Raw genomic sequence first — 16,079 nt, 5'->3', positions numbered from 1 at the left:
TTATTATTAGATATATTAGGTCGTAGGTATAAATTTTAATAAATTTAAATTTTCCATAATATATAGGTACTAAAGTGCCAGTGCACACGTATATCTTTGCCGCTGAATCTCAATCTACTGCGACCAGTTATTATTCAAGATGTTTTGTTCAAAATCCCGTCAGAGAACCCAAGCCAATATCGTATATTAAAGTTAGCTATGGACGACGAATATTGTCGACGAAGGATTTTATCACATGGATATACCCGTCATAATGAAACGGTTTAAGTTTCTGAAACTCATGAAGCAAGTCTCATAAGACCATTCACACTCCTATACTAAATTTACAAGGGTCACTACTTTTCTTCTAAATTCATTGTAAAACGAATTTTTTTTATGTATTATCTAAATAATTACCTCGATAATTACGTAGTATTCAGTTAACCACCCATAAAAAGTATAACTACCCCTTTTTGGATTATATGAGTGGTTGCTCCCGATAATTTTATAATAGGCAGTCTTTATTTCTTTAACGATAAATCATAATATACAAACGTATAATAGTAATATAAAGGTCTCGTATTGTTTTGAGCGTGTACGATTGTTTCACAGCGACTCAGCAGCGGATGTTGAAGATGCATAGACCGGCCAGCAAGGATTCAGAATTACCTGCTGCGATACGGTTTGTCAACAGTGCTACAGTAGATGCAATTTATCATCGTCTATCTTATTATAATACACAGTTAAGATAACGAACAAAAAAAAAAACAATGACATGTTCAAATTGCCGGCGATCTATACACATATTTGTGCAACTTATGCATATTTTAAATTGCACTCTTCGTCGATTATAATATATAGGAAAGAATAGAAAAATGTAACCGTAGATTTTTTGTTCTCATTTCCCCCTCCTATAATTCCGGAAAACCTAACCAAGATGAAGAGGAATAGGGTTAAATTTCTCTCTCTCTCTTGGATTTCTCGTAAACACACGTCGACTGCTGACCGGTGGTGTTCGACTTATCCGCTTATAAGGCACACGCGCAACGATATAATATACAATGCGACTAAAATAATAACAAACTCATTAAACTGGAACGGTCGCGCGGGCGGGATGGCGTCCGTGATTTATGGGTCTTAGTATGGAAGAGCGCGGCGGTGGAGCGGGGTCAACCGAGTTCACCGGAGTACTTGACAAATGCTTCGGTTTTTTTTTTTATTATTATTTTTTTTTATCGGTAGACGGCAATCTTTTTTACGCGCGCTTGTACTCACACACATACACGCGTCGTCGTCGCGTACACCTTTTCACTTCTCTTATATATTTTATACGTATACATTATAATTAACAATTATTTTCTAGTGCGTAAAATAATAAGTGATAATAATAAGACGTATATGTATTTATGCTCATATGCTGATCAGAACACGAGTACCTACCTACCTATATGTGCAGGCGCACTCACGTCGATCAGATATATGATATAAAATGAAACGCGTTCGGCCAGGCGAAAAATATGTTTTCATCGATTGTATAATAATAATAATAATAATAATAATACAATATCCTCCGCGTTAATAACGCTCCGTTTGAAAATACCATTACGCGGGTTTGATGGGATTTCGTCGTTCTGGCGATTTGGTTCTTTTGGTTTTTTTTCATGGTGGTGGTTTCACTGATTTTTTTTTTATATTATTATTATTATGGGGACTACACCCCATCTTGTGGTCCAGGTTAGTGCCGTAAAGCAGTGTGGAGTTAGGTGTATATATAACAATAATAATAGTGGTATACGAACTCGAGCACTCGACTCTTCTTCTTTTTGTGTCCCGCAGTTGCGATTGACGGCACGGCGGCTGCTGCTGCGGCAGTAGCAAGTGATGCGCGTCGATATCGATTCGAACGTGACGTTTTAAAGGGTGCGCGCGTTGGATAGATTCGAAAAAAAAATAATATAAAATGAAATAATCCCTCCCTTTGCCGCGATTCCATCCTCTGAGTTAAACATACTACACACCACACACAATGGTTAGGTTTTAGCATTACCATAGGTAATAAATGTGCGTTATTCTAAATTGTGCAATAAATACATAATATTACTGACGCTGCAAGAAAAAAAAAATCACATTGACATTTTTTAATTTTCATTGTTCGGTTTATATGAAACAATACCCCAAAACATTTATCAACCATATTGTTATACATTATTATCTTCAACACTGTTTCGTATTTCAATGAATTAGAACTTAAAAAGACTAAACTTGATTATTATTACACTAGTGAGAACTCCAAAACCGTGACAAATTAAACGTTTTTTTTTTTATATACAAATACCTACTAACGGAATGCATATAAATGTATAATCTCAAATATAAACTATAAGTAATATAAATATATTATGTAGGTATATTATACGACATACGATATTATTCTACTAAATTGGACGGAGAATTAAACTAATCAGGTTTTAATTCATAGGTCAATTAATGATTTGACGTTTTTATGTTTCTAAAATATTATACTCCCCGTAAAATAATATTAAACTCTGATATAGATGTATTATTATATCGATCGTAAATCCAAACTTATATTTCGATTTAAATTGCAGTAGTTATACGACATTTTATAAACACGAATAGATGCCGTATAAACGAAATATAATGTATCGTAAAGATATAATATAATATAAGTGAAATGTTTTTGAAGTATTCCGACACGGCCTTGATGGGATACTATTTGTGTGGGATCTATTGTAAATATCAAATACAATTAATTTCTTCACGTTACGTCTGTGGAAAAAAATGACTATGATTTTAAAACGAGAGAACAAATAATGGTTTAAAATTTTAAAAATGCATTATTATTGTTATAATTATTATTTTGGCACTCATACGCTGAAAATACCGGAGTGTAATTTGACGAGAAACGTATATTAAAAGTTTTACAACACGAGTAAACCACAAATAATTTGGAATATATTTAATGACAATTAGTTTGGATACGCGTTTTAAAGATGAAAAAATATAATATTATTGTATTGTGAACTTAAATGTATTACTGTTTACAATCGTATAACAATAATAATATTATATTGTAGGTACAGTGTTATTTTATCGTTTAAAACCGAATTTATAAGAAATAAGAACCTCAGAGTCAATGCAGTTAAACGATGACGATCTGTATCAACGATTAAACGTGTGAAACGTGAACATACGTACAATAGTGCGTATTACTGTGTATGGAATATTGGATTTTAAGTGACCGACCAGTGGTGGTTTTTATCTTAGACTCACACAGACACACGTACACACGCGCGTGCGCCGTTCAGCGTCTCTCGTCGTCCTCCAAATTAGAATTGAAAAAAAAAATAACAATAATAATAGCTTGAAGAAATCAGTCGCGTATGTATATGGGCACACACGCACAATCTGGTGTACATCGCACCGCTAAGTAGTAATAGTCTCAGAGAAGAAAACTGTATAGAGTTACCTACTCGCTCTCTCGATACCTAACTCTCGCTCACAACACAATACGCCTACGACTCGAACGCCAATATTTTATGCGTACCACCCCACCACTCTCCCATATATTATATATATATATATATATATATATATATATTTATAAAACGTTAGATAGATGATAAGTCGAACCGCAGACGGCGGCGACGGCACACCGCACCGAGGCAGATGGACGATTGGCGTGTATGTGTACACATATTATAATAATAAGTGCCTCGTCGCCACACATATTACATAATAATATATTATAATATTCTCAATGGTGGTAATTAAAATTGAAAAATAAAAAGAATATATTTTTTTAATCGCGGCGGCCACAGACGATCGGCCGACGCGATTCGCGCTATCTTTTTTTCGGACCGGAGAGAAAAATAATAATAATGAAAAACAATGCGTAAATTGGTCGGAGAGCGGGCGAGCGCGCGCGCGCTCACGAGCTACGACGACGACCGTCCGGGACCGAGAGACACCGATACACGCCGAGACGACGGTGAATCCGAGGAATCCGAGGCGGCGGCGGCGGTGGCTGGTATATAGTAATAATAATAATAATAATAATAATAATAATAATATAAAGAGTGCTTGCCGAAAACCGGTTTGTCTGGATCGCCGCCACGGCAGCAGAAGCACACCGGTGCACGAGGAGAACAAACAGACGGGCGAGCGCGGGCCACCGGACAAAGCCCCCGAGAAGAATATATAATATAATGCGAGACACACGGGAAAAACGATGGAGAAAAAAAGATCGACGGACAGTGAGTGTGTGTGTGTGCGCGAGAGAGAAAGGACGACGGAGACCGGAGAGACCGGTTAATCAATTTCTGGAACGAACTGCAACGTATATAATATGAGTATGTGTGTGATCAATTATCGTTATGTCATACACGAGCAGCTCCCATGATCCATTAAGAATACCGCGTTTGTATTATTATTATTACTATTATTATTATAATTATTACGTGTCGTGTGCGTATTGAATACGTACAGAAACGGAATATTACTAGTGGAAAATGTGCGCGTTTGGATTCCGCTCGTGTTTTTAACGCCGTGGACCGAACGACGAGACCGCCGACGCCGCGAGGTTAATAAGCAATTACTCGATTAAGATGTCGTCGCCGTGAATTCGTCGTCGACGGCGGTGGCTGTTGCTGCCGTTCGGTGGCGGTGGTTGGAGGTCGTGAATCACGAAATTGGCCGTAAACATCTCCTTCCACCAGAGAGCTGACACAGCATCAATCACCCTCTCTCCGTTGCGGCCGTCGAGCTCGATTTTTACAATGCTTAATTTCCAGGATTATAATTATACGGACATCGTGTAAAGATCGCTATTGAATCTGGCGTTGTGTCAGTTGACACACTATGCAGAGCAATACGTTTTTCGCTTTAATATTTCACAATATTCATTATAATACTCGTACTTTTGAGATATTTTGCAGGAATAACTGTATAGTAGCGGGTAGTATACATTTTTATTGTTAAATCGCAAGAAAATATTTGCCTATAATAGCTAGTCTTCGTCTAAAATTTATTATAATGATAATAACATAATAGAAATAACTTTTTGCATTCATGGTAGTAATTGATTGCAACTACCTTCTGCGCCTAGAACTTGTAGTTGATTATGTAATATAATAGTTTGCTATACAGCGTATATGTTATATAATACATGCTTGCAACAATTATTATTCGGGGGGGGATGAAATTAATTTTACGAACCTCCGAGATTAACCCTATGAAATATACTTCCCACTGTAGGCCCAGGGTGTCAATTAATGGAAAGTCGAGTTTACGAGACAAATTTCTACTCAAGTTTAATCGGCTGCCACCGTTGCCGATCAATCAACGACAGTAGTTAGCGGGACACCTTACGGGATGCGGGCGAAAACACCGTGTGCTTGTTATCGTGTATCTTCTCCCTTTAGAATACTCACCCCTCCTCTTCAATACGTGGCGGTGTTTAAACAGTGACTCGGGTGTCTGACTATTGACTATATAACATATTATACACGTAAAGTTCCTCTGCGTTGACACCATAAAGCGGCAAAGTAATTTCAAACCGACAAAATATCGTCAAGCTCAAACTTTAAGACCCCGTGTTTCCGCCATGCCATGATTAAACTTTTTACGTCAAGAAAAATTGTCTTCGAGATAACTATCGCAAATGCACAATTCCGAAATACTTTTATTATTTTCTTTCCTCTATCGTTTTGTTTTCGACAGTCGCTTTATAAATGAGTTATACGTCGCCATAACACATATACATACATACATACATACATGTCCGATCCACAAATTCCGTCTAACCTCTTTTTTCAACTCATTTCCGTCAGACGACTTTCTCGTTTATTACAAGTAAATCTAAAATGTACATCCCATAGCCAATGCACAATGAATGGCTCTTTATAAATCGTTTCAATTTATTTTTATGTCGATTTTTTCAGTATCTATCTAGGTCCCTCTTTTAAACTTCCTCTTATTAATCTGGTACACACCATCAGTTTTCCTTTTATTTATAATCCCCTTGGAAATATAATATATTTATATCCGTGCAACGCATATTATTTGAAGCGTTCTTACATTTTTCTCTTCCGTCGATATCATTAGTAAATTTCAATATTTACTTTGATCCCAACCCTGGCATTTTGAGAATTCAACATGCATCGTTGAATACAATTGGACTGTCCGACTCCTTTTCGGTTCGTATTCGCTTCACTGCCCTTCGTTTTTAATGATTCCGATATGGTGTAGGCACTATAGGCGACGAGCTATCTTCCCGTATCTCACTACAATCTAGTTCAATTGTTTTCAATATCTTGAACAGACGTCGACATTTTTGTAACCAAAGTGAGTATATTTACACAACCGAGACCAACAATAAGTGTATAATGTAACAACCTCGTTTTATTTATGTTATTGTTTTGTTTATTATTATTATTATTATTATTTTTTTAATAGAATTTAATTACTCGCGCTACGGTTATTTATTGTTTCATGAAACGAAGTAATTAAAAAATATATAAATATATATATATATATATATCAAGACAACCTGATATTATTAGACAAATACCTCCATTGGTTAAAGATACGTTGTTTAAAAACTAGAAGCCGTTCTTATTATTACTTAACATGAATTATTATTATGGATATTGGATAATACGCTACACCTATATCTATAATAGGTGTACGAACTGGCTGGATGTTCACCGGTTAACCTGGCCGTTACACTTATTATACTATTATCTAGGAAAAAATATTTGAGCACATTACACAATATATAGCTACCAATAATTGACAAGCTGATTTTTTGTACTCTGGGGCTCGAGAGAAAATAATAACGATTTTTACTTTTCATCGTACATACGAACGCATAACAACTATAAGCGAACACGTCTACAGTTTGGTTTAAATTTCTTTTCGTATTTTTTTAACAGTGTGATTTATGTAAAAAAAAAAAACCAATATGCAATAGAAGTCAGAGTTATTAATTGTCCAGTGTCGAACACGGTGGTGGCCATCAGTCACCCATCGTACACACAACACTGATGGGGCTCCCGCGTTTTAATTTTTGTTTTTCATTACCTGATGTTCGGTGGTAGCCATTAGCGATTTAACAGTGCCCGGTGCACTTCTAGTTAAATCAAAAATAATTATAATCACGGCCACCAATGTGTGTGTACACGGTCGCCAAGAGAAAAACAATAAATTACCGTTCATGTATAAATACACTTAGGTACACCATGCACACGTGACATTGTCGACTATCGACTGACCAGCAGCAGCAGATATTACTTACCGCTTCGACGGCGAGACCTAGTACAACCTAGTAAGCCTGCTACAACACTGTTGCAATTACAATGATGGTATTATGTTTTACCTAACATAATATGCACAAATAGCTTTTTGTTCAGGCACAGAGATCGTTAACGAAGTAATTTTCACATTAGAATAATTTATATAATACCTATTTTATATTAATACATATTATTATTATATTTAGTAGGACCATACATTGTAATGCGCGCCGCTTTGATGAAATGATGACCATGACGAGTGGTTTAACATTCCCAAGTATCCAGAGAATACTGTAATTTATAAGACGAAAGAAGCTCAGACCCATTGATTTTACACTAATAAAGTAACAAGATAGAATACATACATCATACATGTCATACGCGCTGACTTTAGCTGCAGCACCGTGTCGACGACGTTAACAATATTTAATGTCGTTTTTATGGCGAAAAGCGCGAGTGGTAAAAATATAGCATCATTTTAATAATATGTGATAGTATAGGCCAATATTTTTATTTTTATTTAATCTTCAAAAAAATTATTAGAATTTAAAGAGGAGTGGGTTAATATTTTTATTTTTTAACATTCAAGTAGACTTTTATGTACAGCCTAACACACTTTCCAAATTGTTTTCAAAAGTTAATATAATTTTTTTTCATATCGAAACAAATAAAATTATATTATTGTATTAAATTGTTAAAGGCAGTTATTTTTATTTATATAGTTAAATAAAAATGTATTAATTTTAATTTTTTTTGTTATATAGTATAAAAATATTCTAATAATATATCTTCATTATTAATTACTAATTACTAACTACTAACTGTTTTTAATAATGAAGTTAGATAAAGATTTGAAACAATTTTGAATCATTCTCAAGTATTTGGCCATATTTAGATGTGCCTGCCTCTCTATATGATTTAAGTATGATATTAATACACAATAATCATAAAATGCAGTATGTATTACATTAAAATATAAAACATGGAAAACATTTGGGGAATATGTCCCCTTCACAACCCCTCCAGCAATAATTTCCACATATGTGATTATATATAATATGGATGATATAGTATTTATATAGTATGTATGTCTGCATTAGGTAAATATAAAAATGTACTCGAGCCTAAGTAACGTATACCGTATAGATCACAACACTATCATAGCTGTACATTTATAAAATGCATAACAATATTCAGCATTGAGGTCTTTTAGATTTTATCGCACGCACAACACATGTGTTTGATTATACTTTTGTCCTTTCGTTTGTATTTATTGAATTGTACCTATACATATCTACATACTTATAATACCATGTTGTATTATATTATTGTATATGCTTAACGAGTTTTTGTCCTAATGAGCAACAAACGCTACTGTGTGTGTTCCGTTTTTAATTATAGCTTTAAATGTCAAATCATTAATGACATTCTAAATGTTTTCACACTACCGGTCATAAAAATATATACGTTAACAAATTAAGCGCTCTGTTTTTGTTGTTTGTTGGTCGCAACGGCTATGTATCGATTGTTTCGATACTGCCCCCAACGTATAAAAACTAAAAAGTCATGTTATATTTTGTTTGTTGTTCTTGGGGAGATTTAAAAGAAAGAAAAAGATCGAGTATATTTTATTTGCAAAACAAATTTTTCTTTCGTTTGACAACGGTTCTTCCGGCTGATAAATCGAATGCAACCCCCCACCACCGAAAACCCTAACAGACTACGCTATCACCACCACCACCCAGGCCTCGGGCAAAGCACAAAAGATTGAACAATAGAACTTGTGTGTGTATGTATGTATTTTTCAAAGTTTTCAGTTCCCTTTTTTCTTTTTTTGGCCTCGAGCCGTTGGTTTTCCCTCTCTGTCGTCAATTTATTTACGTGCATTATTTTCGTTTGCCTGATTTTTATTCGCCCCTTAGCGTTTCTCCTGAAACTCGTGAATCGAGGAGTACAATGCGTTTCGGCCATCCTATAGCCATTATACTGCATTGCGCCTATTACGTTGCTCGCCCTCTACATTAAAGTCCAGACAATATACACATTACACATTATACCTTTCATCTGTGTACTGGCGCGAGTAGGTGTACTCAACATTCCCACTCGAAAACGCGTTCATGCCGACTGTGAGACTATACTAAATACGATTCAACCCACCACCCTCGTTTCGATGAGTACACGTGACGTATCAAAATGGGAAATATTTTCCATTTTTTTTTTTTTTGCAATATCGTTAAACGTAAGAGAGATAATATTTAATACATCTATGCATATCCTATGGGAAATAACCACAAATGGTCATTGTGCAGTTTTAACTTCATCCTTCTTAAGATCTTTTTTTTTAAATATTTGATTATTTTCTCAACCGTTACTTTTGTACGCATTTACCACGAAAATAATTGTCTGGGGAATATAAAAATAACATTCGTGCGACACTCGTCACATTGAATGAGCAGGGAATATAGTACCTACATATTATTCGAAATTTCCTATCGGATTAGCATGTAACAAATATAAAAAATACAATATAAAGGCTCACGATATTTTTTATCTAATAATACTGAGAAGGTATTCTTTATTATTAATTGTATTATTCTATCGTCAATTTGGCATTATTATTTATACGGATATTACATTGCACGTAATTATTACAAAATATGACACGGCTAAGCACGCTACGAAACATACTCTTCAACTAATAGGTTTGATCAATATAAAGGTACCTATATACTTAATAACACTTGGCAATTAATATTACTTAATAGGAACTGCAATAACATATAATCTAATTTTAAACAAAGAATATATTATATGTATAAAATAATTTTAGTTCAACGATTTATTTACAGTAAACTGTTGTATAAACATATAATACGTAGATGATTTAACCGAGGAGTTCATGAGATATTTTTAATTATATTGAACAAACTTTAACTAACAAAAACTAACACGATAGAAATACGATATTAATACTTTTAACTAGGCTTAAATTAAATACTGGATACAAAGAAAATGAGTGAATCGATTATTGTTGCGGAAACAAAGATATTGCAATATGGTCAGGGTAAAAGACAAAAAGGTCGTTTGTGAATGTCAGTCTCCCTCGCTCTATGCGTCAGTTAACAGGCAGCGCACGAACAGCAGCACTTGGCGGCTCGTCGTCGATACGTCATAATTGGTCGAGGCAACGTCCGGGTGAAAAAGTCGCAAGAGGGTGGCGCATTAAAAGGGATCAATCAATCACGGTCTCATCGATCATATAAGGTACACGCGGGTGGGGTCCCGTTTGACAGGTGTCGAGTATTAACTTGACCACGATCGCAAAAACCTCTCATTATCTATTTCGCCCTTAATATTTGTACGCCAAATTTCAACCAAAATAAGAGTAGTTATACCTATTGACCTTATGAAAATACAAGTACATCGTAAACATAATATTTAAATAGATTATTAAAGTCACGTATCATGAGATAAATATTTAACCATTTAAGATATGATAATAATAATATATAACAGATATATGATGTATAAGTATATGATTTAATATTACCATAATAAATATTTTGTATTTTGTAAGCGAGCTGTGATTGAGCATTTGAGCGTCATTGTATACTTTTTTTTTGCACACGACACGTATTAGATATAAAATAAAAATCAAAAAATGCATGGTGATTGATTGGCAGAAGCTATTAAATAGGACAATCAGAAACCATACAATATAAATAATGTTTTCCAACCCTTACTCATATTATGTTGCATAAGCTGATAAATGACCATAGTGTGCTCTGCATACCAGCATTCCGTGCTGGTATTTTACTGGCGTGAAAGCGTAGTTTGAAGATGTTTTCCTTAAATCTTACCTATATATAGCAATATTATATACGAAAACTACATAATTTCTTGATGCCTCCCGGGGTCAAAAATTACTTTCTATGTATAGTATATACCAGTATACTCTCAGCAAGCCCGATAATTTAATAAAAAATAAAAATTGTCGTCTCTCCGCTTACAATTTATTACATTTTACATATACATCCATAACATATTTGGATAATAACACGTTAAGTATGAATAATTTTTCAACAATTCATCTGAATATTTTTTTTTATTTTCTTCACACAACTGAATAAAATTATGAAACACCAAGCCGTGAATCACGTCATCTTGAATATATAGAACGATCGATGTTCATGCTGATATTCTAAAGAATTAAAGAAAATGAAATAAAACAAGCGTACAAAATATAATATACATTCTCGTTGTAATGAAAAAATCTAACCGGTATTCCGGGAAATGAGAAAACTGCTGAGTATTTAAAGAACGACTGAATGAGTACATCTAAATATCAATAGTATACTATTATAATATATAAAGGTGTGATTTATACTCTAATCGTATTATTATACAAACGATCTATTATTTTTTATCTGTTGACGGATTATTATTTTATAGTAAAGTATACCGGGATTAAAAATAACCCGATTAAAGGCCACTATATTTGTTTAATAGGTAGTTACTACAAAATTTTAGACACTAGAAGAAAAATGTACTTAAATAACGACAACTTCTAGAAATTTTTTTGATAAGTTCTAGAACATATAATATATGTATTATGTATGTATCAATATACGTACTGTATCCAATATTATAATAATATATAGTCTGCAAGCTGAAACAGTATTATGAAAATGTGAATCCATATAGCACGTGCAGTTGCGACTTACGGTGGCATCTGTATGTCTAACTGCAATGATGTTCATTGTTATTGTTTCCGAATACGGCATCCGTTTGATGTTTATGCAAAACGATTCGAACGGTTCTGCCGGACTTAACCATTTTTGGGCACCGTCCGTCCCTCCTTTCGTAACGCTCTTGTGTAATAACGACGCCTTGTACACAGCGTGTCCATTTATACACGCAAAACCGTCAGCTGTTCCGTTATGTGCACTTTTACCCTAACATATATATTATATAATAATATCTTCTTTCTACTACTCATATGGTATAATATTGTTCCCATACACCCAAAATGATACATACCATCCACTCTAAATCTATCTGCTCGTTTTTCATTTAATATAATATACAATTCAATCGTAAAATAGAAAATTTTTAGAAAAATTTTTATGCAATTAGTTTTTTATATTGAGGACGAATAATATGTAAAACACGTGTTACTTATTATTTATACTCGACATATTTGTTGGTAAGTACTTATTCAAACCAACATTATATTTGTTTAATATCATAGACGTTTAAATCAATGTATAATATATAAATATATGAGCACATCAGCTCTATATTATAATATAAAGTGTGCGATTCGTCAAAATTTTCGGTTTCTTATATCAAACAGTCAGAGAATAATAGTAGGTAAATTATTACTGTCAAAAGTTGTATCTCTACATTTACTTGTAATTTTGATTTTAGTATAGGCAATGATGACGACATCAACAAACGGGTAATCAGTAATCACATATAAAATTTATAGATAGGCACAATATAACCGCAAACATAATATAGGTACTCACGCACGAAGAAAATTAAACGCAATAAAATTAGAATGGTTTGCATATATCGTTTTGTATAGTACGATTGTATTTAAAAAACGCATGCATTTATTTATTTAAACAAATAATAAAATAATTAATAAACCATGTTACTTTTTTTAAGAAACAGAAAAATGAAAAACAAATATTCAACAACTTTACTTAAGAATTCAATTAACGCGATTAAATTTTAAAATAATAAGCAAGAATTGAATTATTGTTTATGTAACATTATAAAATAACATCCAAATAGAATAAAGAAATTTATCGGGTACTACCAAATCTCAAGTATAAATGTAATTTGTTATAAAAAAAAAAGTCATATACAACAAATAATATTTAATAAAAAAGAGATCCAGCTTAAAATAGCTATTGCGAATGACCAATAACAAATGTGTAATGTATAAATAATAAATATATGTATATCGTATATGCACTATCTGTATATATTATACAGTAAATATAGTATATATGTTATGAAAAAATGCATGATATCGAAGACTATTTTTCAGGTATATTAATTACAGCTTCACAATCTTTTCATCAATTACAAAGTCAAATAGGTAATTATAATATTATAATTTATTTAGGTAATATTATTTATTGAATATTGCGTGCATCTGTATGTCTACTTCTTATTTTATACAACAAGATTTGAGCTAATTATCGCAAGTGACAGAAAATAAAGTAACTGAGGCACTACATTTCATATAATATCGTACCAATATAATTTTTATAACCTGTAATTTATTAATTTGCACTATTTATTTACGATTGAAGCGTACATTTACTATACAACGTTTAAAAAACGTAAATAATGGACTTAGGACTTATAAGTTTAATAAACATAATCGTATCAATCAATATGTAATGGTGTAGACATACTGCAGTTGCCACTAAATAATGTATACGATATATCGTTTGTTTACCGTCTAAATGTCTAATATGCACCAAATACTAATTCATTCAAATTAATATAAATAAAATATTTATTTTAGATACCTACATACAATTTACAAAAATATACATAAATTCATAAAGTAACGTCATATATTGTGTACCATAATATTTATCAGTATGTAATGCTTATAAATAAATAAATATATTAATGATAATAAAATATGTTTGTTTAATGACAACTACCCCGGAGATTTTGATTAATTATGATTATTTACTTATTTTTTTAAATTTAAACTGATATTTTATAGCCATAAAAATTTCAACAACAAATATACAGAGGAAAAAAGTTTGTAATGGTAAAGAGAATACGAAAAAATATGAAATTTGAGTGGAAGCACGCGCTTTAATATAGCTTTCGATGAAAGCGACACAATTAGCGATGCAATTGAGGAGTATGAAACTGGTCACCGTTTGTATAAATGATTAGTTTAAAAATCGTCCATTAATTAAACATATATATTTGAATAACAATGGACAAAGCCTTTACACACGTGCATAATGATAAGTATGCATTTACAGGATACCTAGTTACAGAAAAAGTGCGAATACAACATAACAATAAATACATGCACATGGTCAGCAATTCAATTTAGGCGCTGTATGTACACATGAATATATAGTTAATTTTCACATTTTATCTCTGTTAATTGGTTCACACTCACATTTTAGTAGTCGTTTATTTTTAGTTTTCTCTTCAACTAAACCGCAGCTGTTATTACGACGACTTGCGATTGTTTCCTATATCGCCCATTGACACGACGATGTTTTTGCAGATATAAAACCATGCTATGGAAATATCGTTATCGCATTGTATATAAGAGCACGCAGAAGAGGACAAGAAGCAGAAGAGGGTGTGATAACTAGTAATATGTTATGGTCGGAATTCGATTTTACCGAGTTGGGTTTTCGTTCAATGTTCAGGTGGAAGAAAAGAATAATAAAAAATTAATAATTCGTATTCTATACAGGATATGACAAAACGAGCGTGGAAAGTTTTTGAACAGTTTCTGGAGGCCTTTGTTACACGTGGGACGAGAAGGTTGGTCAATATAATAATAATAATAATCGTACCAACGTTCGATATCCACGATACATGTATAAACTTTGCCGCACTAAACATTTAACCAAGGCTTCCTTGACTAGTCCACCGTTAACTTTTTAATTTAATACGTTAATTACGGAATAATTCCATCCACGCATCATGTTTGATATTTGGTAGCAGAGAAGGTGGAGAGAGATGTTGTTCGAAATAACGTGTTCGCGACATGACGCGTGTCCATAATTACATCAAAAGTGACTAAAGTTTCACGTGCGTAACTAACGAGACCATAACGTCTCAACGCCACACACGCACTGAGGCACACTACACACCCCAAACTAAAACATATTCGCCGAGCAATTTTCTGGCGGTTAAGTATAAATTAATCGGTAACTGTAAGCTATAATAATATATGCGTCTGTGTGTGTTGCATCGGTACGTGGGTAGAAATACCTTTATAACCCACGAAAACGATGACTGCTGTTATGCACATATAAAATATATACACATAGATATAAATTGTTAAATTCACTGAAATCAAAAAACCGTAGATATTACAAAAACAGCGATAGGTATTAAAACGACAACACGCATAATAATATTATTTCTGGTGACATTTTGCAAAATGCAAATCAGATTGTCTTGTGAATCGCCACGATTAAGTCGTCATAAGATTCCGACTGGTTTCTCGACGATAACAATACAATATTCCATTCGCGAGTCGGCGTGCAACAAAAGCAAGCCCCCGCGCGTTTTCGCATGGAATTCGGCGCGCGAAAACCTCCATAAAATAAACGCACTACAAATGTTCATTTCGTATAGATGTATACATAAATATGTTGTATTATACAAGCCACCGACACAATATATCGCAACAAGCACCACCCCGTAGTACGAGAGCATGCAATTGTGTCAGTTACTTTATTATTATTTTGGTTTTGCCGCAATGGTTTATGGCATCTTTGTATGCAAATATTATTCTCCTCTTCCATTCATCGGGGGCCGCCACCACCGCTCGCATTCTTTCGGGAAAAGAAGTATACCTATTATATATGTGTACGAATAACGTATGCCGAGAAAAAACAACACCGACCGCGTACCGTTACACGAACGAATATGCAAACATGTATATAAATATAATAATGTATATATTTTATAATATATAAAAACGCATGTATATACGCGAGGAAAAAAAGAAATAAAACTTCTGCGGGTTTTTCGAAATTCGACGTGTAT

General features: G+C 33.3%; 1 protein-coding gene across 9 annotated transcripts in view; it reads right to left on the bottom strand.

Annotated features, from left to right (window-relative positions):
- Window positions 1-16,079, bottom strand: part of LOC132923276 (ephrin type-B receptor 1-B) — a 125,438-nt gene that overhangs the window by 74,764 nt on the left and 34,595 nt on the right. The window lies entirely within an intron of this gene.

The sequence above is a fragment of the Rhopalosiphum padi genome, chromosome 2 (assembly GCF_020882245.1).
Source record: "Rhopalosiphum padi isolate XX-2018 chromosome 2, ASM2088224v1, whole genome shotgun sequence".
Lineage (NCBI taxonomy): Eukaryota > Metazoa > Arthropoda > Insecta > Hemiptera > Aphididae > Rhopalosiphum > Rhopalosiphum padi.
This window is presented reverse-complemented; position numbering and strand designations above follow the sequence as displayed.